This window comes from Myodes glareolus, chromosome 5, assembly GCF_982192425.1.
Source record: "Myodes glareolus chromosome 5, mMyoGla1.1, whole genome shotgun sequence".
NCBI classification, from domain to species: domain Eukaryota; kingdom Metazoa; phylum Chordata; class Mammalia; order Rodentia; family Cricetidae; genus Myodes; species Myodes glareolus.
This window is the reverse complement of record NC_142030.1, coordinates 82146351-82170848: the sequence shown is the minus strand read 5'-3', so window position 1 is coordinate 82170848 and position 24498 is coordinate 82146351. Positions and strand designations below refer to the sequence as shown.

Sequence of the window (24498 nt, the reverse complement as noted above, 5' to 3'; positions counted from 1 at the left end):
GCATCCATATAGACTAGGGTCTCAAAAAGCCAGAACATGCTGTAAAAACAAGTCCCAGTGCCTTTATCAATGGCTTCTCAGTTCGCTCCCATTTTCAACCACAATCAGAGAGTCTGGTTGGATCACATGCTCGTTCAGTCCTGGTTCAGCTGGCTTTAGTGAGCTCCCACTAGAACAGGCACACTGCCTCAGTTGGTGGACCAACCCCTCCCAGTCCTGACTTCCTTGCTAGTCTTCTCCCTCCTTCTGCCTTTCAACTGGACCTTGGGAGCTCAGTCTGTTGCTCCGATGAGGGTCTCTGTCTCTATCTCCATCCATCGCCGGATGAAGATTTTATGGTGGTATTCGAGAAAATCGTAGGCGTTATAGTCGGGCAAGGACAGTTCAGGCACCCTCTGCTCTGCTGTCCAAGGACCTAGCTGGGGACATCCCCGTGGACACCTCGGATCCCCTCTAGAGCCAAGTCTCTTGAGCAATTTCTTTAGTAATTTACTTTAATTATTGTGGTATGTGTTATATTATGTAAAATAATTAAATGAAATAAGGTAGTATATCTGCTACCACCAATATTCATTAATTATTTCAAATGAGAACTCTAAAAAAATCATAATTTGTCAATATGGTAAACTCAAATTCTTTTAACTATATTTACTGTGTTGTGCAGTAGAAGAGCCTACGATCAAGGAAGAGACTATGATAACAGTTGTCCCCACTTCCTTTCCAATGGGATCAACGCAATCACTTAAGATTCAAATAAGGACAGCAGGCCTGAAGGCAACGGCCGTGATGACAAATGATTTGGAGTTAATTGTTAGGACGTACTTGTGAAGTCGAGAGCCAATTCCTAAAGTTGTCTTCTGACCTCTAAAAGTATGCAAGCATGTACAGAAACAAACAGGCCACACAACATATCACACACACACACACACACACACACTGTAAAAATTATATGGGAAAAAAATGAAGCCTCAACTCTACACAAAAGAGCTACAAGCACTGGATAATGAATTGATCGTCCCTTCCTTCAGAAGTGCTATCTCTCCTCAGATATCCATAGTTCTTTATGTAGGGTTGAGGCCTCCATGTCCAGTGGCAAATGATTAGTCCCCAAAACATACATGCAATGAATTTGATGGAGAATGGGAAGTAATATGTAGAATGATTTGAAGGGAGGAAAGAGAAGGAAGAAACGTTGTAATTATATTTTATAATCTCAAATATCTTTAAAAATGCCCTCTTCAAAGAACTTTAAATTCAAAATAAAATATATTGGATGTTAAAAATAAAAATAACTATAGCCATCTATGGATGCTGATAATGGAAGGAGTAGTTGTCTCCAAGGATGATTACACCAATTGTTTGTTCAATGCCAAATGGTCATCCCCAAAAATGTAAAGTTACATTCTATTGACTGAGACGGTTGCAGATATAAAGATATATATGCATATGTATATATTCATGCATATAAACATGCAATAACAATTACTAAGGTAGAAGGTGTTATGAATATTTAAAAGATAGCAGATGGGATATGTGGGGGGCTTGAAGTGAATAAATTGAAGAAAGAAATGGTGTAATTATATTATAATCTCAATTTTTATTTTCAAAAAGAAAAGAAATCAAATACAGTCTAGTAAAAGATGGCTTGTCTCTGTATGCTTATATTATGATTCAACATATAGAAAAGTATAGAGACTCCAAATTAAATCTATTATTAAATCTTAAGAAGCGACCTTTTCTACCAGACAAATTTCATATATGAAAAACTGCATTTTAGTGAAATCTGGCAGGAGGTATCAGATGTGTGTTTTTCAGATGTGGTAGTTTTTATTAGACTCAACACATTTGAAAATCTATGTTTGCAACTGTACCCCTATGCTCACATTTCCAGCAAGTGGTGTAAGTGGGTTCATGCATTCAGCTTTAAATTGTTTTCTGCTGACAAATTATCATCATGCAAGTTTGCAGACAGTTTTTTCAAGTGCAAAACAGAGTGCCTTTAGTGTCTCTAAATTTGTACCGCGGTGCTGAAATGCATTCTACTACCATTCCTTGTTGCCAATCTTTCCTTATCTGTCTTTATCTTTTTGAATGAAAGTTGCCATTTAATGAAATCTTGTTTAGGGAGGGACAACAGCCCCAATGAGTGTATTAACAAAACTTTTATCTGAAAGTTACATGAGTTTGAATTAGTTGGACTGTTTTCAATTTTTTGCATATTCAGTTTTCCTAATATGGCCTGATGGGTTTATACTTCCCCTATGTGCACTTTTGCTCCCTATTTAGCATTTTCATCTTGCTAATGTTCATATATAGAGAGGTTTATTTTGGACCTCTTTAAACCACTGATGTAGTGTGGTGTGTTTGTGTGTGTGTGTGTGTGTGTGTGTGCATGCATCTATGTGTGTCTCTCTGTGTTTACAATATTATTATAGTATTGTATGTTGTCAAATATGTGGATTAAACTTAAATGCTGAGGTATTGCTTTACCACTAAGCTATTTTCACAGACTCTCAATATTATTTTCATTTCTAAGTCATAAGTTGCATACAAAATTATAATGTGTGATGCCTGCAGCATTCTGTTTTATAGAGATTTATTTGGAAATTTGTCGTCCTTTATGATTGCACAGCTTCCATAATTTTTTGCTATTCTTTAAGAGATGGCAGGGGCTGTGTGATAAGTACTGCAATGAATATGTGTATTGCTGTGGATGAAACAAGCAGTTTAACATCACCTTTCATTTCATGAGCACTGATATATTTTCATTTGTGAATTCTTTAATTCCTTGCATTATTTTTAAGGGAGAAAATGTTTATAGATTTATTTTTAATACTTTTATTTTTCTTTGGAACCATTAGAAATGAGATTTACTCTAACATTTTTTTCTGATAAGTTATATGGTATATCATGCAATGGACTACACAAAGGTTCTATTTATTTAATCCAATATCTCAAATACCATCTTTTTATATTACATATTACAAATATACTGCATTTCAATTGTACAAAATAAACAATAAATAATGTTTTACATTATTTTTGCTATGTTTAAATAAATTTGATATCATATCCTAAAGCTAATCCCCATAATCTTATGACATACAAAAAGACAGTAAAGTGATTACTAAAGTTTGTGAAATTAGTGTCACTTGTCATCTTATGAAATTGTCCATTTCTGATTTAGGCAAGACATTGTAAAATCTATACATTTAGTGAAAAATTGCATTTCAACAACACATTATAAATTATAGTTGTTATGGTCTACCTTGGATTTACAGTTTTGTTCTTTTGATCATCTGCTATTTTGTATTTTTCTCTTTCCTCCCCATATAAATGAGATAGCCTGTTATGTTTTATGTCTGCCCTATTTGGCTTTGCACACAGCTTCTTATTCCTTCTATGTAATGACATATTGTAAAGTTTCCTTATTTAAGAATAAATTACATTTTATATATATCCAAGTTTCTTCACCTGGTCTAGCATCAATGACCTTTATTTTGTATGCATCTTAGAAAATATTGGTTAATAATGCTGAAATGGACATGCCTGTGCAGTTATACTTATAAAATGATGATTCTTTTATCATTGGTGGAATACCCACTAGAGGAATTGGTAGATTGGTATTGTGACAGGTTTAGTTTCCTTCGGAACACTAATACTACTGTTCTTGATTATATGGCTGCACACCTATACTCCTACCAACATGGCTGAATGAATCCATTTCTCACAACCTCTTCCACAGTACTTTTTATATGAAATTTTCTAAAAAGTCATGGAATTATAATAATAACATTGAATTAATCATTAAAAAATGCATGTTTTCACTACATCCTTGCTAGAAAATTTATATATTGTTTACAGAAACGAAAGCAGCCCACATCTTGTCCATTAAAGTTACATTATTTTTTGTTGTTGTTATTGGGTTTTTTCTCTGTGTGTGTGTGTGTGTGTGTGTGTGTGCTTCTGTGTTTATTTATGGGTGTATTAACACTGAATTTCTTCAAGTGTTCTTTTATTTGAATTAGATAATAATCTGTTATCAAATATATGATTTGTGTTTTTCCCATTCATTCTTTTCTGGATTATATTGTTTTGTGTATTCATATTATATCCTACAAAATTAGTTAATTTATTATAATTATCATATATTTTTGTATCTTTAACAGCAACAGTAATATTCTATAATACTGGAACTTGGTATAGATCAAAGTATATTCATACTAATTTGGGTTGAAATATTTTATTAAATACAACCCAACTAGTTTAATCATTGTCTGTATTATAAAACTCACTGTAATGGGACAAGGATTTTATTTCTTTAATGATTTTAAATACTGGTCACAATGACTAAAACAAATTTTACAGTCATTATATTCTACTTTTTCAAGAGAATATTATTTTGTGAAATATATCTGAGTCAAAATAATCCAAATGATATATTGTACATGCATAAATGTGAGAGGTTATAATTTCATAAGGCAACAATTTTATTTAAAATTTCATAAGTATTACAAAATTTTTACAAAACTCTAATTTAATTCATAGACAACAACATTCTGAAGTTGCATATATATGTATACACACAAACATACACACATATATATATATATATATATATATATATATATATACATTTTACTTATTGAAACTGGTCATAATACTTCACCATAAACCCCATATTCTTGTACTTACACTTGCTTCTCCTGGGAAAAGAAGCATATGAAATGGTGATGAGTAAGGATTTATAATCAACAAATTCTTAAAGGTCAACTCACAATCAGATCAACTGAAAAATAACAAGAAAAGTCCAAGTAATAAATAAAAACTTTCATAAAAAGTAAAAGGTCAGAGCTCTTGGAAAGTAAGCCCCAGTAAGGTATTTTTATTTTCTGTCCATATTGCCTATGACTGTAGGGAATTTTTTTAATAAAGCCTATGTTAATGAATGTGATTGAAATGTCAGATGATCTCATGTAAAATGAGCACAGATTTCCAGAGAGCATTAATATTTTAAAGTTATAAAAGAAAGTTAATGTATAAAATAAAGGTCTAGAGTATAAAATAATAGTTAAAAAGGATATTTACTATCACACTTTTTTAATTATTATAAATTTTGAGAATTACATTCTTGTAAAATCCATAAACCCAAATGCATATATGCAAAGAAAATGAACGACATACTTCATAGGCATTTCATAGTATTTATGAACATTTTAGTAATGATGTTCTGTAACTTTCTATATTTTCACAAAATGTGGGTTTGAATTAAATTCATTTCTGTAAACAATTTTCTCAGAATTAGTTAAAGATAAAAGTAATATTTAGAAACTGGAGCACAGATACACATGCATCCCTTTACACATGACACCTGAGAAAACCAGACAAACCATAAATTTTGAGAGGTGCAGCATCATTACAATAAAGTTTGAATGTAGGGAACAAGTTTATTTTTGGTATATCAGTCCGTGTTTTTCAGTGACCTTTCACTTGACCCTTCCCTAACTTTTAGATCCTTGTTAAAATCTCACTCTTTCACTTTTCAGATAATATTTTAAAAGCCATGTCCCAATCAGAAGTGAATGCAAATATCTATGAATAAGTACTGTCTCTTGGCCACAGGAATTATTACAAATATTTAATATATAGTAAGTCATGATTTGTGTAAAAATTTCTCATGATTCCTTCCTGTTGCATTTTCTTTTTCTAGGAATATCCTCCTATCTAGTCCTTCTTCCTCCAGAGCTGTGAGTAAAACATTCTGTCTTTCACCTGGGGTTATTGAGTCTTGTATGCCTTCATCTGAATTAATGAACATTAAGAAAGAAACACAAATTCTTTCCTTTTGAAATCACATACACCCTAGTCATTAAAAATAGCAATTTTGATGAAATTAAGAAGTCTACTATTGATTATCTCTTAGATTCTTCATCGTATATCCTCAAGACCAGAATTTAGTAACATATTCAGGCTTCAGATGAAGATCACACTTCCTGCTCCACAGAAACCCTAAGGCCACAAAGGATTTGGGGATCAGGTAAATGGTTTTCATTCCCCTGCTAATTTCAATCCCCCAGCGTTATCCCCAGCTCTGTAGCAGATCACATGCTGTGTACTCCCCTTCCACTCTTCCCTTTCCCGCAGATCATCCACATCTACAGACTTCATAATCTCACTCCCTTAGTTCTCAGAGTCCAACTCCAGCATGCACTTTAAGAAACCCTTTTCCCCATTCCTCCCCTACTCCCTTCTCTCTAACCCTCTCCCCTTCCAACAACCTTCCCTGCCCCCCATGCACCCGAGGTTGCCTGGCACTCTTGTCTACTTACAATCTCCAAGAGGATAACTACATGATTTTCTTCAGGTTCACCTTCTTATTTAGCTTCTCTAGGATCACGAATAATAGACTCAAAGACCTTTAATTATGGCTAGAATTCACTTATGAGTGAATAAATACCATATTCCTCTTTTTGGGTCTGGTTTACCTCACTCAGTAAAGCGTTTTCTATTTCCATTCATTTGCAGGCAAAATTCAAGATGTCATTGTTTTTTACCGCTGAGTAAACTCGGGGGATTGGGATGGGGGGGAGGGAGGAAGGATGGATATGGGAGCAGGGAAGTATATATCTCAACTAAGGGAGTCATTTTAGGGTTTACAAGAGACTTGATTATAAAGGAGATCCCAGGTCCAAGGAGAGATCCCCAGATTGTTCACTGGACAGAGGAGAAGGTGCCTGAACTGGCCTTGGCCCATAACCATACTGATGAATATTTTCCATATCACCATAGAACCTTCATCTGGCGATGGACGGAGTTAGAGACAGAGACCCACATTGGAACACTGGACTTAACTCCCTAGGTCCAAACGAGAAGCAGGTGGAAAGAGTATGTGAGCAAAGAAGGCAAGATCAGAGGGAACCTTCACCGGTTGATGGATGGAGACTGAGACAGAGACCCACATTGGAGCACTGGACTGAACCCCCAAGGTCTAAATGAGGAGCAGAAGGAGGGAGAACATGAACAAGAAAGGCAGGACCGTGAGGAGTGCGTTCACCCACTGATACAAGGGGACTGATCTAATGAGAGTTCACCAAGGCCAGTTGGACTGGGACTGAATGAGCATGTGATCCAACCAGATTCTCTGAATGTGGCCGGATTCTCTGAATGTGGCTGACACGGGGTCTCTCTGAAAAGCTATTGACAATGACACTGGGACTTGTTTCCTCTGCATATACTGGTTGTTTGGGATCCAGTCTTTTTGGATGCTCACCTTCCTGGACCTGGAGGGAGGGGAAGGAACTTGAACTTCCCACAGGGCTGGAAACCCTGACTGCTCTTAGGGATGGAGAGGGAGGAGGAGAGGGAATGGGGGGAGTTGGAGGGTGTTGGGAGGAGGGGCAGAAATGAAAACTTTTATAAATTAATAAACTTTTATAAATTAAAAAAAAAAAGAAAATCTTTTTGCCACAAAGGACAAAGAATCCGGTAAATGATAGTGTGCTCGCTTCGGCAACACATATACTAAAATTGGAACGTTACAGAGAAGATTAGCATGGCCCCTGTGCAAGGATTATTTCTCCATCAATTCTCCAATCCCTAGTCTGTTGTTAATTGCCTTACTCTTCGGCCCATACTCTTTTGGCCTCTTTTGTGGGCTCACTAAGCAGCTCCCAAATAAATCACATATGGAGGCTTATTTTTACTTAGGAGTGCCTGGCCTTAGCTTTGGTTTGTTTCTTGCCAGCTTTTATAATTTACATTATACCAACTGTTAGGAAAAATCTTAAAAGTAGCCGCTGGCTCCAATCAGACCAGATTAACAGACATCAAATACTATTCCACCAGATTAACACACATCAAATGTCTGGGTTTATTAGATGGCACACTCAGGTGGCCGGGAGAACATAGCAAGAAAACAGACAGAGAAATCACGTGCGCGCACAAACACACACACACACACACACACACACACACACACACACACACACACATGCAAAACCAAAACTACTTGTTCTTTCAGGTACAAGCCTAAATAGCCTAGGGGAGTAGTCCCGACCCTTCCCAGGGAGGGATCAGCGCTTGGCAGGCTGGAAATTGGAGTCCAAGTCAGGATAACTGCCAGGGAAGGGGCTTTCAATTATCCTAGACTTTTTGGGCTAGGATGACACCTCCAGCTTAATATTACATTCCAGACTCTTTGGATATAGCAGTGTGACTTTTGACCAAATATTCAGATTCCTTGGCTATAGGAATGTTAAAGGGCTGGGGTGACACCCCGAGCTAAATATTACACCAACTACCGTTTGCCTCTGGCCTTTTAACTTTTCTTACTTTTGTATATCTTACTTTTGCTCTATGCCATGGTTGGCTTGATGGCTGGTCCCTTAAGTCCTCCTTTCCTTATTCTCATTCCTTCTTCTCTTCCCTGATTTTACCTCCTATTTATTCTCTCTGACTCCCAGTCCTTTTTCCTGCCTTGTTATTGGCCATTCAGCTCTTTATTAGGGCCACCAGGTGCTTTAGACAGGCAAAGAATCACTGCTTCACAGAATTTAAAAAGTGCAAGAAAAAAAAATCACACACTTTAAAATAATGTTCCTCATTGCTATTCCTCGGTCCATTCCCTAGTTCTGTAGCAAACTATTTGCTAAGGTGGCAGGGGAGTTAAATCAATTCTGGCTCACGCCTTCTTTTCTCCCTGTAGCAGACCCTCTCAGCACATGACTTCTAGACCATAGCCATTGCTAAGAGCCAGCTCCTAAAACTAAAAACCAGAGTCTACCTGGGCCCCTAGTGGCCATACCTGGAAGAATCTCAGAAGCCCTCCTTATCTTGCAACCCAGGCTCTCACACTCTCCAAAAACCAGAGACAAAAGCAAAAACAGGAACAAACACTTACCAAGCAAAGTTAAAGTCAGATGTCAATACTTAGAATTACAATCATCACAAACTCAGACACCTTGACATCAGCATAAAAACAACAAAGATTAGCAAGGTCAATGTGTCTTCAGCAACCCTACTGAGGCCCTGAGATTGTAGTACAACTGAAGCACAAGACAGAGACTTCAAAATAGCTATTATGATTTTTTTTCAAGGTCCTTAAACAGGATATGAAAAATAAATCCATTAGTTAAAATCTATAAAACAGAAACATTGGAACGAGATGAATAACCTGTTCCAGAAATGGAAGTAATAAGAGACTCAATGAAGAAAACCCAATCTGAGTGAAAACTGGAAATGAAAAATTTAGGACTTGGGCAAGGACATCAGAGGTAAGCCTTATTAATAGCATATGAGAGACAGAAGAGAAAAATTTTGACTTTTTAAGACCGAATAGAAGAAATGGGTCCTTTGGTCAAAGAAAATATTAAATGTAAAACAAATAAATAATTCATGAAATATAGTACACAATGAAAAAATAAAATATATAAATAAGAGAAATAGAAGAAAATAGAGAAAGCTAGATAAGGCTTCTTTGCAGATGTCACTGTCCCCTCTTGCCGCTTACTGCAGCCATGGTCAACCCCACTGCGTCTCCTTCGAGCTATTTGCAGACAAAGTTCCAAAGACAGCAGAAAACTTTTGTGCTCTGAGCACTGGAGAGAAAGGATTTGGATATAAGGGTTCTTCCTTTCACAGGATTATTCCAGGATTTATGTGCCAGGGTGGTGACTTCACACATCATAATGGCACTGGTGGCAGATCCATCTACGGAGAAAAATTTGAGGATGAGAACTTCATCCTGAAGCATACAGGTCCTGGCATCTTGTCCATAGCAAATGCTGGGCCAAACACAAACGGTTCCCTGTTTCTTATCTGCACCACCAAGACTGAGTGGCTGGATGGCAAACACGTTTTCTTTGGAAAGGTGAGAGAAGACATGAGCATTGTGCAAGTCATGGAGCGTTTTGGGTCCAGAAATGGCAAGACCAGCAAGAAGATCATTTCTGACTGTGGACAACTCTTAATTCTTTTGACTTCTTACCCACCAGACCATTCCTTCTGTAGCTCAGTCGAGCACCCAAGCCCCATCTGATCACAGTAACCCGTAATCTCTGCTCTCACTGAAGTTCTTTGGGTTCATAGTTGCCTCATTCCCCTTCAAGTCTAGCAGGATTGCAGAGTTAAGTTTATGATTATGAATAAAAACTAAGTAAGAAAAAAAAAGAAAGACTGATAAAGTCACAGAAAATATTTTTGAAAAAAAATATCACAAAAGAAAAATTCTCTGACATAAAGAAGGAGATGCCTCTCAAGGTATATGAAGCATATGGAACACCAAATAGAGTGCACTAGACAAGAAATTCATCAAACCACAAAGCAATAAGAACACTGAATGTCCAGAACTAAAAGAATACTTAAAGCTGCAAGGGGGGAAAATCCAAGTAACATATAAATGTACACCTAGCAGAATTATTCCAACAATGTTTCTATTGAGACTCTAAAATCCATAGATTCTATAATAACTGCACATTTTCTGACAACTATGTTTTAAAGTTGAATATAAACAAAAACAGACACAAAAGAAATCTGACAAAATCAACAAAGATGAACTCACTACTGTGTAAACAATGAGTCAAGAGAGACATTAAAAGAGAAATTAACATATGTTTTAGAATTTAATAATAATTTAAACACAACATAACCAAACTTATGAGCCACAATGAAGGGGATCATGAGAGACAAGACTATAGCCACAAGTGCTTTCTTAAAAAAAGTGGAGAGATATCATAGTAGTAACTCACTGATACCCTGAAAGCTCCAGAACAAAATGAAGAAATAAAATATCTCCAAAATGTAGGTGGCAAAAAATAATCAAATCAGGATGAAATCAAGAAAACAGAAACAAACAGCAATCAAACAAAAACACAAATATTCAATGAAACAAATCGTTGGTTCTTTGAGAAGATCAATAAGATTGATAGACTGCAAAATTAACTAAGGATAGAGAGAAAAGATCCAATTATCAAAATGAGAGACAAAAAGGAGGACATAATAGACACCAGGGAACTCCACATAATCATAGGGCATACGTTAAAAGAAGATATACTCCACCATATTTGAAAATCCAAGAGAAAAAGATAATTTTTATATTTATCATCTACTAAATTAAATCAGAATTCTATAAACTATTTTAAAAGACATATATAATCCATTGTGAAATAGAAGCAATTTTTTAAAAAGTCATCCAACAAAAAAACAAGGCTGAGATAGTTTTACATAGAACTCTACAAGATTTTCAAATAATTAATGAAAAAAATCCTTAAATAACTCTACAAAATAGAAAATAAAAGAATATTGTCCAATTATTTTTATGAGTTTGCAGTTAACTTGGTATCCAAATGCATAAAAACTAAAGAAAGAGAATTGTAGACCAATTTTCTTTTGAACATAGATGCAAAATTGATAAAGTACCTGTAAGCTGAATTCAAGACATCAAAGCACCATCAATCATGATGATGTAGGCTTTATCCTAGAGGTGCAGAGATGGTTCAACACACGTAAATCAGTAAAAATAATCTACCACATAAACAGACAGAAAATTCTATATCACATGATCATCTAATTTGATTAGAGAAAGGCTCTTTGACAAAACTCAATTAAAAGATAATCGTTGTTGGTATACGTGGCTGTAGACTTCAAGATATTCTAATAAATGCCAAATGTAATGAATAATGAAAATTTCTGTGGAAATCTGTGTGACATTTCATCAGGACAATGGAAATTTACCTACCTCAAGACTTCATGACTCAGGCATAGGCCCACAGTGCACAAAATCTTACTACAGAGACATTAATTGCGCTCTAATCGTAAGAATCAGAAATTGGACACAGTCTTCATGTCTTCTAATGAACTAATAAACAAAAATAAATCATAGTACATCTACACAACAGAATATAACCCAATCATTATAAAATGAAATTATGAAATCACATGTAAATTGATGAAGCTAGAAAGAAAACAACATCCTGAGTGAGGTAACCCAGACCCAGAAAGACAAATGTAGTGATTATATATTTGCTTATACATGGATGCTAACTGTTAAATCTTCTTTAATAAAGTTATAATCCAGCATTGGAAAGAAAACTCAGTGTCTGAGAGCACTGACTGCTCTTCCAGAGTTCCCAGGTTCAATTTGCAGCACCCAAATGGTAGCTAACAACTGTCTGTAACTCCAAGATCTGACACCCTCACAGAGACATAAAAACAGACATAATACAAATATATAAAATAGAAATTAAATAAATTATATTTTTAAAAAGATAGTTATAATCCCTATAAGAACGGAGTTTAGACGTAGACTAAAGGATTGTCAGGGTGGATTTCTCTATGACAAAAAAATATAATACACAGTTCGGGATTTTGGGGTTTGGATTGGGAACCTTAACTAGGAAAAGGCAGAGAAGAGCATGTAATGGACTGTATACAAGGACAAACAGTTAAAACTGAGAACCATTTAAGAGGTCATATGGAAACCTAACACATTAGAAACTTGTTTTAAATTTTATATACATATATGTACTTATGCACACATATAAACATACATACATAATACATATACATTAGGCAATCAAAATGAAATATCTAAATAGCAGGGGAGAAAGAGTCGCATCTGGACATCACTCATTATCAAATAAAGCTTTCCTTCCCTGTAATCAGTTACATAGAATCAGGTTGTTGGTCAAAGGGACCCCATGGGAATCCCCAACAACCCAGGCTAATGATGGGATTGTTGGTTTCTTTACTTAAACTGACAAAAGTCCAAAACCTGAAGATAACACCTCTACAGTTTCTTGAACAGCAGAGCTAGAACTGGTGACTCCCCAGAACCTTCACCCCTATGGACTAGTGTTGATGGTAGAGGAAGGTACTCTGTGCAGTATCAAAAGAGTAAGGTAAACAGTAACCCAGCTACAAATGCTTCAGTCTTCAGTGATGACCTGCTCTCAAGTGGTACTAGTATAATAGTAACACAAAGTTGATAGGGGTAACCAATATCTTATTAGTCTTAAGACTCACTTCATGAATTGGAAGCCACACCAACACTGGCCAGGTGGTTAAAACCCTGACAGTAGATATGCTAGGGACATAAGGAAAAAATCAAATAATCCTGTTGTGCCAAAGAGCATAGCAAAAGAATAAATCCAAACGGATTCTCACAGATTCGTGTCTTCCTAAGCCGTCATCAGAGAATCTTCTTCCTGCAGTAGATGGGAACACAAGGACTCACAGAATGGACCCAGAGTGACTTTGAAACACCCAACCATCAAATCCTTCCCCTCAGGCCTCAGGGAACCCTTCTGAGGAGGAGATTAAAAGATATTCAGAGTGTAAATGAATAGAGGGTTACAAGAAAGAAGACAGAGGGTTCAATTACAGGTAGGGCCCTTGGTCCTGCCTCAAAGTGACTTGTCAGACATTGTTGACTCCCATGGGAAGCCTTATCCTTTGTGAGGAGTGGGTTGGGGGCGGGGAAGGTGAAGTGATGGAAGGTGGGCAGAGCCAGAGGAGGGGAAGAAGTGAGAACTGAGATAGGTATCTAAAATGAGAAAAGATCGTTTTAATTAAATTAAAACAATTAAATAATTATTTATTATACATGTAAATAATAAATAATTTAAAAATTCACAGTAGCACTGATACAAACATGAACTCACAGAGACTGTGACAACATGCATGGGGCCTGCCCTGGCTTGTGCTGGATGGGCTTCGAGTGCTGAGAGAAGGGAAAACATACCTTACCCCCAAAATTATTTTTCTTCAAGAGATTCTCATTGGGAATAGAAACCACACTCATGAGTCCCTCTGCATCTCCATGTTTTTCTTTTTCTTGTATTTGTTTTGTTGTGTTCTGCTTTATATCTTTCTTCTTCTTTCTTTTTTCCTTTCTTTCTTTTTTCTTCTTTTTTCCTTTCCTTCTTTCTCTCCTCTCTTCTATCAAGAAATAAAATAAAATTGCTCTTTTCCAGATAGACTAATATGTTCACACTTAAAAAACTATCACTAGATCATTATTAAAGTTGAATTCAATGCTAATATTCTTTTATTCTAAAATGAATACTAGCAAATCTTGACACCAATTCCATTCAAAACAAACCCATAACTAACATGCTAAATATTAAAAAATAAAGTTGAGCAGTATATATCTGGAATTGAGAAAATATGGATATTGTTTTATACCAAGAATATATAGACAGATAAATTCAACTTTTTCTCTATTAGAGAAGTACAACTTTTGTAATTCAAAAAAAATTTCATAAAGATTTGAACACTCATTTGTAGAAATGATTTGTCTAATTGGTGTTATTACTTTTGCTAATATTTAATTCAAATAAAATTCCAGCAACTCACTTCAACCACTCAATATACAGTAGACTTCCAAATGCTGACTATGTAATTAATTCAAGAACAGTTCTGAAAGCAATCTACACTGTTCATCCATTTCTTTTAAGTAGAAAAATAACCTAACAATTGATTTTTCCAATGTTTCACTAAGTTGTAGAAAAATAAAGTTTTAGATTTCTCACCTGATGAATCTCTCTTTTCTTTTAGTTTTAGTATCAACTTGGATGGCAATGTGTTTCTACCTGTAAGTGGTTAGCATTATGAGAGAAAAATTGCTGTTTCCCCAGATAAATATGAACAACTGTTCAAAACTATTTTAAAGTCAATGCATTTGGAACACATGAATAGATTTTGATTCAGTGAACAATTTCTCAGTCTGAATAATTATCCTGTGAAGAGAATTGCATGTTGTGTTAGCCCACTTTAAAAAAAAATCAATGTTGTGTATAGATTACAGGGGTTCTAACCTTCCCCTAATTTGTCCTTGCTAATATATTTCCCACTGTTTCTTATGAATGTAACTTTTATCATACCGAAAAGCAACTTTCTAAAATTCACTATAAATATAAGAGCAATGGAATATTTTCTTAGCTTGTGCTATTTATTTATTCTGATGGTCACAGGATGTGTTTTTGCAATCTAAACAAGCAGAAATTTGCCTTTTTGTTTGTTTGTTTGGTCTTTGTCTTGTAGTTATTTTGAGACAGTTTGGATCAACTCTGACAGAGAACAGCCTCTAACTTATATTTCACCCAAGATAAATTTGAATTTCTGCTCAGTCTCTTAAATACTAAGATTATAGACATGAATCCTCACTCTTGAGAAAAAGTATTTTTCTTAGTAAGACTGTTTTAGAGTTTCTTTTTACAACTGCACTAATTGTAGACCTATGAGGAACATAAAAATCTCTATTACATAAATTGTCTGCATTATCTTGATGAATACAGACAATGAATGCAATATATGAAATCTGTAAAGATAATTTTATCTTTCCAAGTTTCCAGAACTAAAATTATCACAAAATGTAGAAAATAAATCATCATTGGTCAGAAGACTGTCTTCCACACTAGTGACGCTTAGAGTTAACTCTGAAAGAAGGACTTCTGATTAAAGTGCAGGATAAAAAAAAAAAAGAAAATTCCATGAGTTGGGACTAGCATATGTTTGGTATATAATAGAAATAGGTAATGAAAACTGAATAACAGCAGGACAGCAGAGTTTAATGTGGACTTTTAAACAGAACAAGACTGGTACTACATAAATTTTATAAGACTACTTACAAAGGTAAAAATTTATATTTTATTCTTGTTTTAAATAAAAGTTATGGAAAATTTGTAGTCATTAGAGTGATTTGATATAATTTTACTTTTAGTTGTTCTATCCTGATACTCCATAGTAGGCAAAACATAAGTACACATAACTTGGGATATTTGATGTTTAACAATATGCCAAAATCTTACACTGGGCAATCGGCAGCATTTTCTACAAATAGTATTGGGTAAACTGGATTTCCTGAGACAGAGAAGTGAAATTACACACACATTTATCACCCTGGACCACATTTACTCCAACTGGATTAGATATCTAAATATATAATCCAAAATAATAAAATTCCTGAAGAAAACAAGGCCATTATTTTGTATGATATTGGAAATAATGCTCCATTTGACCAAGAATTGATATCGAGTTTTGTCAGTAAAGATTTCATAACACTAAAATGCTTCTACACACCAAAGAAACAGTTAGATAATGAGGGAGGCCATAGAATGGGAAAAATATTCACTTAGTACATTTCTGATAAGAAAATTGTTTCCTAGGATATATGAAGAACTCAAACATGTTTCCCAGAGTTCTCTCTATTGAAAGCACTCCAGATATGATCCTTAGAGAAATTTCTGAGAGTTAAAAGACAAAATATTTAAATATAAAAGGCAACCACTTTTTCTGCTTTGAAAATCAACACCACGCCATGTTTCTATGACTTATACATCACCACTCATACTCACTATCCTTGCTCCTGTGTGGTAGCAGCTGGTTTATAAATTTACTCTAACTGCCAGGACCCTATCAATACTGCTCAGACCTGACTGAACCAGTTTTCCATAATTGGGAGTAGTTTTATCTCACATGATGGGCAGGTATCTGGGTAGTGTGTATCTTCAGTCAGCTCATCCTCATGGATGATGAGCTGGCCAGAGGTCCAGACCTAATAATTTGACATAGGCTTGATCAGTAACAAGTTGGTTGGCTACAATTTATGAGGATTCATCATGTATCCTGGAGATCAAGGCAATGCTTTTTTATGTAAATAATCAAGAAAGAATTAATTCCTCAAAATGGTTAAAATATAAACAAAACATAGACTTTGAGTAACAAATTTTCAAGATCCATATTTTGTTAGATTGCTTCTAGTGCAAAGTATGTGTGGTGGTAGAGGTATATTGCATACACGAAGGAAGCAAAACAACTTTATATTTCCAAGGTCACCTCAGCTGCCATGACTGTTTTGAACCCAGCTTGTCAACATTACAAAGAAACACCATATCCAAGATTTCTTATTGCAGATCTAGTTACAACACAGAAGAGCTAAATCAGTGTAGAATTTTAATAAACAGTTCATTGGAATGCATATATTTTCCTGTCATGCCTCTGTATCTTGGTTTACTCTCAATTTATGAATATAATATATATCTTAGACAATTATGCAATGCATAGCATCTGACAACATGTCCTCATGATGAATGTGGAAAGAGGCACAATGAATGTGAAAAGCATAGTAATCATTGATTTTTTTCATTTTGAATCTGGTTTATTCAATATTATAATCTCTAATTTTATTTTTTTGCATATGAAAATTTTGTTCTTCATGACTGAGTAAAAGTTTATAGTGTACATATACCACATTTTCTTATCCAGTACATGTGTATTTTAATTCCAGTTAAATTTTGATTTTGGAATTTTGTGTTTATGGCCTGGAAGAAGTTTTCATAGGCATCCCTGTCTATCACATATTTGCAGAAAAGTATATTTAATATAAAACTGACATATGAAATAAGCCCTGTACAAACTTATTCCATGATTTTTCCTTAAGAATATTAATCTCTCTCATTTTTATTTCCTCATATACACAGCATAACTGGTAAAATGTACATATTTATTTCAAGATACTTCTTAATGACTAGTTGCTCATAAACAGCTAACTAATTCCTGAAATATGGCAAATCCTAAATGTTGATCAGCAGTTAATCTTCCATTTTAGAGATTAGCATAAGACATCTGTTGATTGGAGATAGGAGAAAGAGAAAAAAGCAAATAGCTTTGGGGTGAACTTGGAAGTTGCTGGAATAAAGAACTCTCAGTACTTCAAAGGATATTTGGCACATGGTAATGTTCAATAAGTACTTGAATTGAGGCAAGCATGATGGCACACACCTTCAATCCTCACTCTTGGGAGGTAGGGGCAGGCATTGGAGTTGAACCTAACCTTGTCTACATTGCAAGTTTTAGGCTGATAGGGTTACATAGGAAGACTGTGTCTGTTGTAAGAAGGGGGTTGATCATCTGCTCCTGGCTGCCCAGCCCCAAAACAATCACACAGAAACTGTATCAATCAAATCACTGACTGGCCCATTAGAAGTCATTTATTTTACAACACCACCATCAACAGAAAGTAATACTGATAAAATGATGGAAAAGATCTTGGTTTCTTTTCTTTCTTTCTTTAAAAGCTTATTTTTTTATTTTTAAAACAATCTTGTTTTAACTAACAATCTCGTTCCCTCTTCCTCCCATCCTCTCACTTCTCCCACCTTTTGTTTAACTGATCAATTATTGAAGATGATAGTAGTACTTAAGTTGCATAGAAAGGGAAATTGGTATTTGGATATTATTTACCGAAAAACTAGACAATCATGCCATTCATGTGAAAAGGTAGACAATTCTTCAACTATTTGTTGGTAAATTAGGATTGATGAACATTGTGTTTGCATAATTTGGAGAGTGGAAGAGAAGAAATGGTAGTATGCATTCTGAAGATCAGTGGACACTGGTTACTGAAGCAGCAGTGTTGCAATTTTATCCATTTGATGCACATAGCACTGTGGAAGAACAGTCACATTTACATCTACCTACCTATGACTTTAATAATGTGTCAATTAAGACCCATATTTGAGAGGCTTTAGAGATAGATGTCACTGTGAGAAGAAATATTGCAAACATAATTCCATTGTTGAGATCTTCAGTACCCACGTAAATGCTGGCGAGATGTAATGATCCACCACGATTCCAGGACTTAAAGACTAGAAACGGGAACCCTGAAGCAAACCTGCAAGTTACACTAGATGAACTTGTGAGTTTTTAATTCAAGTAAGACACCCTTCATCAATATAAAAGGAAGGGAAAAATAGAAGAAGGTACCCAATGCCTGTTTCTGCCATTCACATACTTGAACACAAACAAAAACACACACACAAAAAAAAATCTGTACTCAATCAGACTGTGTATATAATTTATTTAAACTCAGGTCTTATAAACCTTTTAAACTTTCCCGTTATAACTTCTAATGAGTGTTTTGAGGTAAGTTAAATAGAGTCAGTCTTAAGAAACATGTCTTTATGGTTTTTTTTTTTTGTCCTAAATATTGTCTCAGCAACTCCTAAAGCAAGCCCCATGATTCTGTGCTCTAACAGACACCTAAGTGACACTGACAGATCCGGTGGAGACTGCTCTGCCAAATTGATCAGTGAGTCAAACTGAGTAAACTGCATTAGATTTCAATCAATTTTGTCTACTGCACTGTGGAAAAGTTATAGATAAACACCATGTCTGAAATTGAAATTTAGAGGCCATTGATTGGGCTTGTTTTGCTGGAACTTGCTCTCAATCCAATGAACATTTTCAGCAATGAATAGAAATCAGAGTCAATGAGGACACAATTTTAAATAACAACTTTACAGAATGAAGAGAAACAAAACAAAGACGGAAAATATTATTATTCTAATACCAAGAGCACCACCTTACATTTTAACTATGTTTCAGAGTTTTCAAAGCACAATCAAATGTTATTCTGTTTGATTCCCACAGTTGAATATGTCTGGGAGTACAATTTGTACTGTTCTTTCTGTGCTCTGAAGATAAAATAGGTGAATACCAAGACGGATGTACTTCATGTCACCTTTCAGTTTGCGACTGAACTGAGCTGATCAGATACTGCTGAGGACCCATGGGGCTAGCTTACAGAAATATAGAGGGGCTTTGTTTTAGTCAGATGGAAAAAATTGAAAGTCAGATGCAATCAGTTAAAATGCTGCATCCTTTAGCAGAAGCTGAACTCAGAAAACAGTATATAAATTCCTGCAAACTGAAGTGTAAATTTTACACAGTCAAAAGATAAAAGAAAAGGAAATCAATTTTTATTTTTTTACAATTCTTATAAATTTTCCTTATAATATTACTAAGGAAAAGTTAGTATGTTAATATATACATTTAATTTTATGTGATATAATTACAACTTAATATTATATTCTGGGACATCTTAGTATGTTTTGCATTTATTTCATAAGCAATATTTAAGAATAGCTATAAAATCAAGTCAAGAAACATGTACAAATTTGATGAGCACAAAAAACATACATAATGCGAATAATGACTTAAATCACAGTTTGTTATCTAACTCCAGGACTCAGAAGGAGTTGGGAGGATCACATGATCAAGGCTTTGAAGCCTCCGTAGTAAGTACTTATATATCTTGACTCACATGACAATCTACTTCAAAAGAGTAAGTAAACAAACAAATAAGTATATTCCCTGATATATAACCTGAATGTAAAAAAGTAATAAAATGACTTCTTGTTTTGATATTTTTAGAGCAAATATTTACATGATAAAACTTATGGAAGTGTAATAACACAGATTATTTTACATTATCTGATCATATCCAATTTTTAAATATATTTCATTTAATATTTTAGCTTTTATATAAAATACAAATTTTGTCATAATACCCTGACATTCATATGTAAATGCCTGATTTTCTATATCAATTAATTGTAAAGATACTCAAAACAACCCAAAATTTAATGTTCAAAGCTAGAAAATTTCAACTCTCACCAAACTTTGCTCTATTGATTTTCCCAATTTAAAAGTATAGAGAGTAAAATCAATACGCCTTTTATAACCTATGAACCTGTAAATGTAACCTGTGATGTGTTTCAAACTGGTACCAGTTATGGATATTTCTTATATCCTAGTGATGTATTAAGCATACCTAGCTTATATCCTTCCTTATGGCATAGTTAGCCACAAGTTCTAAGTCTCCAGTTACTGATGAATAAAATACAAACTCTGTGTCTTTCTCCCACACTTTCTATAAGTTGTCTGGATTCCTTCCAGCAAGCAATCAATAAGCCAGGATTTTAATGGTGAGTTGAATGTATGTTCAGTTTTCTGTGTGTTCCATTCCACTTTTGTATTTACATGAAACTGACTATTCCATGTCAAGTGGTAACTGCAATTCAGAACTAAATGGCTCAATTCTTCAGTTCTTTCTGTTATTATTGTTGCTGTATTAAATTCTAACACTATTATTTCAGGACGATTATCAGCCAGCACTGTAATCATTCCATCATAAATCATTTTCCCAATAAATTCAGTTGCAATTTCATTAACTGCACAATCCCTTTCTGGAGTATAATTAGTCAACATTTTTTTATAAAGGTAACAAATCAACAAAGAACAGAAACAATTCAATATATTCAACAGACAGACACACTTGACAAAGCCATGTGTTTTAACTACTAGAGAAATTGGACCTTACTTATAAATGACATATTCCCTGCTTGATAGTAACCATATAAACACATAAAAAAGAAAATCTCCTTTTCTCTATTTCTACCTCCAGTAACTCCTTGTCAAAAATGAAATTTCCAATATAAATCTCAAATTATCTTTCCTTATGAAACAATATTGCCTGTCCTTGCTCTAACCAGTACAGTGTTTCTTTTATATGACTAAAGAAAATTTATATTAATATAGTGTTTAGCAAAATGCAAATGGTATCCTAAAATTATGTTCTTAAATACTTACTAAAATAGAAGTCTTCATTAGAGTAAGTTTTCTTTGTTCCCACTGTCTTCAAAAGAGTATAATGTTTCCCACAGTGAATTATATTATTAGATTCAACTATCAATAATTCATGGAACCACTTACACACTTAGCTAAAATCATGTGCCAAATTTCAGTAGTTATGCATCTATATATGCTGAAGTCCGGTTGTCCTCACAGTTTTCATTAACCAGTTCAATACTGCTGCTCTACCTCCTTGGTTTTAGTCTACCTCATGTCTTCCCAACACCTTCTTACAAGTCTCGGATAGTCTGACTTGATTACTACAAATAAAATCATATTTTGCTGTAAGCTTATGGTTGAAAATATAGAATGTTACATTATATCCACATACAATCCGAGAAAGGGCTTTTCAAGTTCATGTTTCCATTCTTTCAGAAGTGGTTTCTGTCACTGCAATGCTATATTTTAAATGTTGCTGCAAAGGAAGATCTTTATTATAATATGGGTCACCTAGGTGAGACTTTATTATCCCATATGCTGTGGTCATTTTTACGTATATTGGTTTGAAATATTCTTTTATTATTGTAAATTTTAGAATGAAATTTTATGAGTCATTAATTTTAAAGATGCATATATTTTCTTCATAAATTTCTTTAATGCCAGGTTTCATACAGAGAATATCACAGACAGTACATGCATGTACTACATTCTAGTCTTCGTTTTGTTAGCATATATTAAGACTGTTGTGGAAAATTCTTTTGTAAACATAAACTTACTATATGACATGGACCAAATTTTTTATTATTTTACTCTCTTGGATGTGAGTGTTTGTGTGTGTGTGTGTGCATGTGTGATAGATAATATCTCATTATATATCCCAAGTCATTTGTAATTGATGCCTCTACCTACACATCCTGAATGAACTACACATCCTGAATGAACTTATAATATAACTAATAAACAATTATATTATTTGCTGTAAAGATGTTCTTTATAAGTTTTACAGGAGCATAATCTTAAATATATTGAAACTATACATTTTAGTCCTTGTCATATTAAATTATTAGTCATGATCATTCTTAGCCTAATATTATTATTCATTTTATAAAACACAGCTTAAATGCAAACTTCTAGATTCATATCTATTTACTCTAGATGAAAATCTTCTCTGTGCTCACCAATGGATATGTTTAATTCCTGATTTGAATGACTCAAATTACATTATCCTAGGAAGCAAGGATGTCAGTTTATGTATTTTTATTCTTTTAGTGTACTTTAAACCGTAATATAAAATATTAGTAGATAAAGACATTTATTGGTTTATATTGCAAGCACACTTTTAAATATGCATATGGGTATAGTATATCTTAACGAGGATTTAATTTACTTCTGAGTGAAGAAAAACAGATTTTTTTTGATTGTCAATAACTACATTCTAATTTAAGTAACATTTCAAGTGTTTCATTAACTACTGGATAATCCCTTTGATTAAATTACACCTACAGTACATTGTTATCTATCACATGTTGACTTTAAAGAACATTCATATCCTGTCTAATCAGTATCAGTATCCCAATTTTACAAATAAGTAGTATCAAAAAATTATAACATTTTCCTCGTACACAAATTAAATAATAAAAGAGAGATTTACTAGGATAATGAAAGAAAGAAGGTCATATGCTTTTGTGAGATTATAAAATTGTTCATTTCAAAGGGATTTGTCCAGAAAAGATCAGATCTTCATACACATGTAATACAGCAGAGTTGGCACTTCTTATTGTAATATGGTCTTCACATTTCAAAAACGGCATTTTATATTTTGCAGATTTCCACTACTGTGTATACTATATAAGATCGTCTAAAATAAGTGAAATAAAATACTTAAGACATGAATATAAATTACATAAGCCTCTCTAAAATTTGTAAGTGAACAGAGCTATACAAAATAATTTCTAAATATCACACATTAAGGAAACACCATATCTAGGTAACTTGTCATTTACTTTTTTAATATCTAAAGTATCCTTATAAATAAATGACAAGATGTGGTTTTAAAAGTAAACTTTAGAGGAACATTTATATTATTCTAAAATTAATCATTTTTACTCACTTCTAAATTTGGTATGAATAGAATGTAGTTCAAGATAGACTTAGGTTTGAAGCACTGTAGATTGAAATGTTTATTTGATGTGGGATTCCCCTTTCTATACTATGAATACCATTGGTTAATAAAGAAACTGGCTTGACCTGATAGGGTAGAGCAGAGCTAGGCAGGGAAAACTAAACTGAATGCTGGAAGAAAGGAGGTAGAGTCAGAAAAGAAGGCATGAAGCCACCACTGGAGACAGACATGCCAGAACCTTGCCAATAGGTCACATGCTTCATGATAAAATATAATGGAAATGACTTAAATTAATGTATAAAGGTTAGCCAATAAGAAGTTTGACATATAGGCCAAGCAGTGATTTTAGTTAATAGTTTCTGTGTGATTATTTCAGAGTCTGGCCAGCTGGGAAACGAACAAGTACCTTCTATACAACACATATTTTCTATAGTTCAGATGACTCTTCATTTAACAGTAGAGTCCAATTGAAGATATTTACATTTAGTTTATGCTCTAACACATCCCTCAGATTTCCACTTGTCCCAACTAGTCATTTCTTTGCTTTTGGTCTTCATCAATGTATTCTTCATTCTTTTCTGAAAGAAATGTTAAGCTAAATCTTTATCTCATTTATAATATTTCTGACTTACCAATCAAAGCCTCCAACATTATCACCTTGATCTTAGCTGAAAAACAGTCTAACTATATGAACTCACATGAAGGTGAGAATAGACAGCCAGTTATTTCACATATAAGAATTTATTTTTTAAAAAAGTTTAGTATGTGCTATTCATGAAAAAATGTGTAATTTTAAATAATAGTGATTATTTATTTAAAGAAATCTCCTATCTTAATTATATAAGAAAAAGAAAGAAATATCTCCTAACATATCCATATAAAAAAATAAAAAACATTTGGAGAGGCATAAATCACCATTACTGGTAGCTACTGATTTTTTTTCTAGTACTAGAGAAAAGTCAAAC

At 34.0% G+C, this 24498-nt stretch overlaps 1 non-coding gene and 1 pseudogene across 1 annotated transcript; both read left to right on the top strand.

Annotated features, from left to right (window-relative positions):
• Window positions 1–7497: 7497 nt before the first annotated feature.
• LOC125398384 (U6 spliceosomal RNA) lies at window positions 7498–7604 on the top strand. The gene has a single exon (XR_007231372.1). It is a non-coding gene; the product is annotated as a U6 spliceosomal RNA (small nuclear RNA).
• A 1877-nt stretch (window positions 7605–9481) lies between these two features.
• On the top strand, window positions 9482–10036 carry LOC125398370 (peptidyl-prolyl cis-trans isomerase A pseudogene; annotated as a pseudogene).
• Window positions 10037–24498: the final 14462 nt, after the last annotated feature.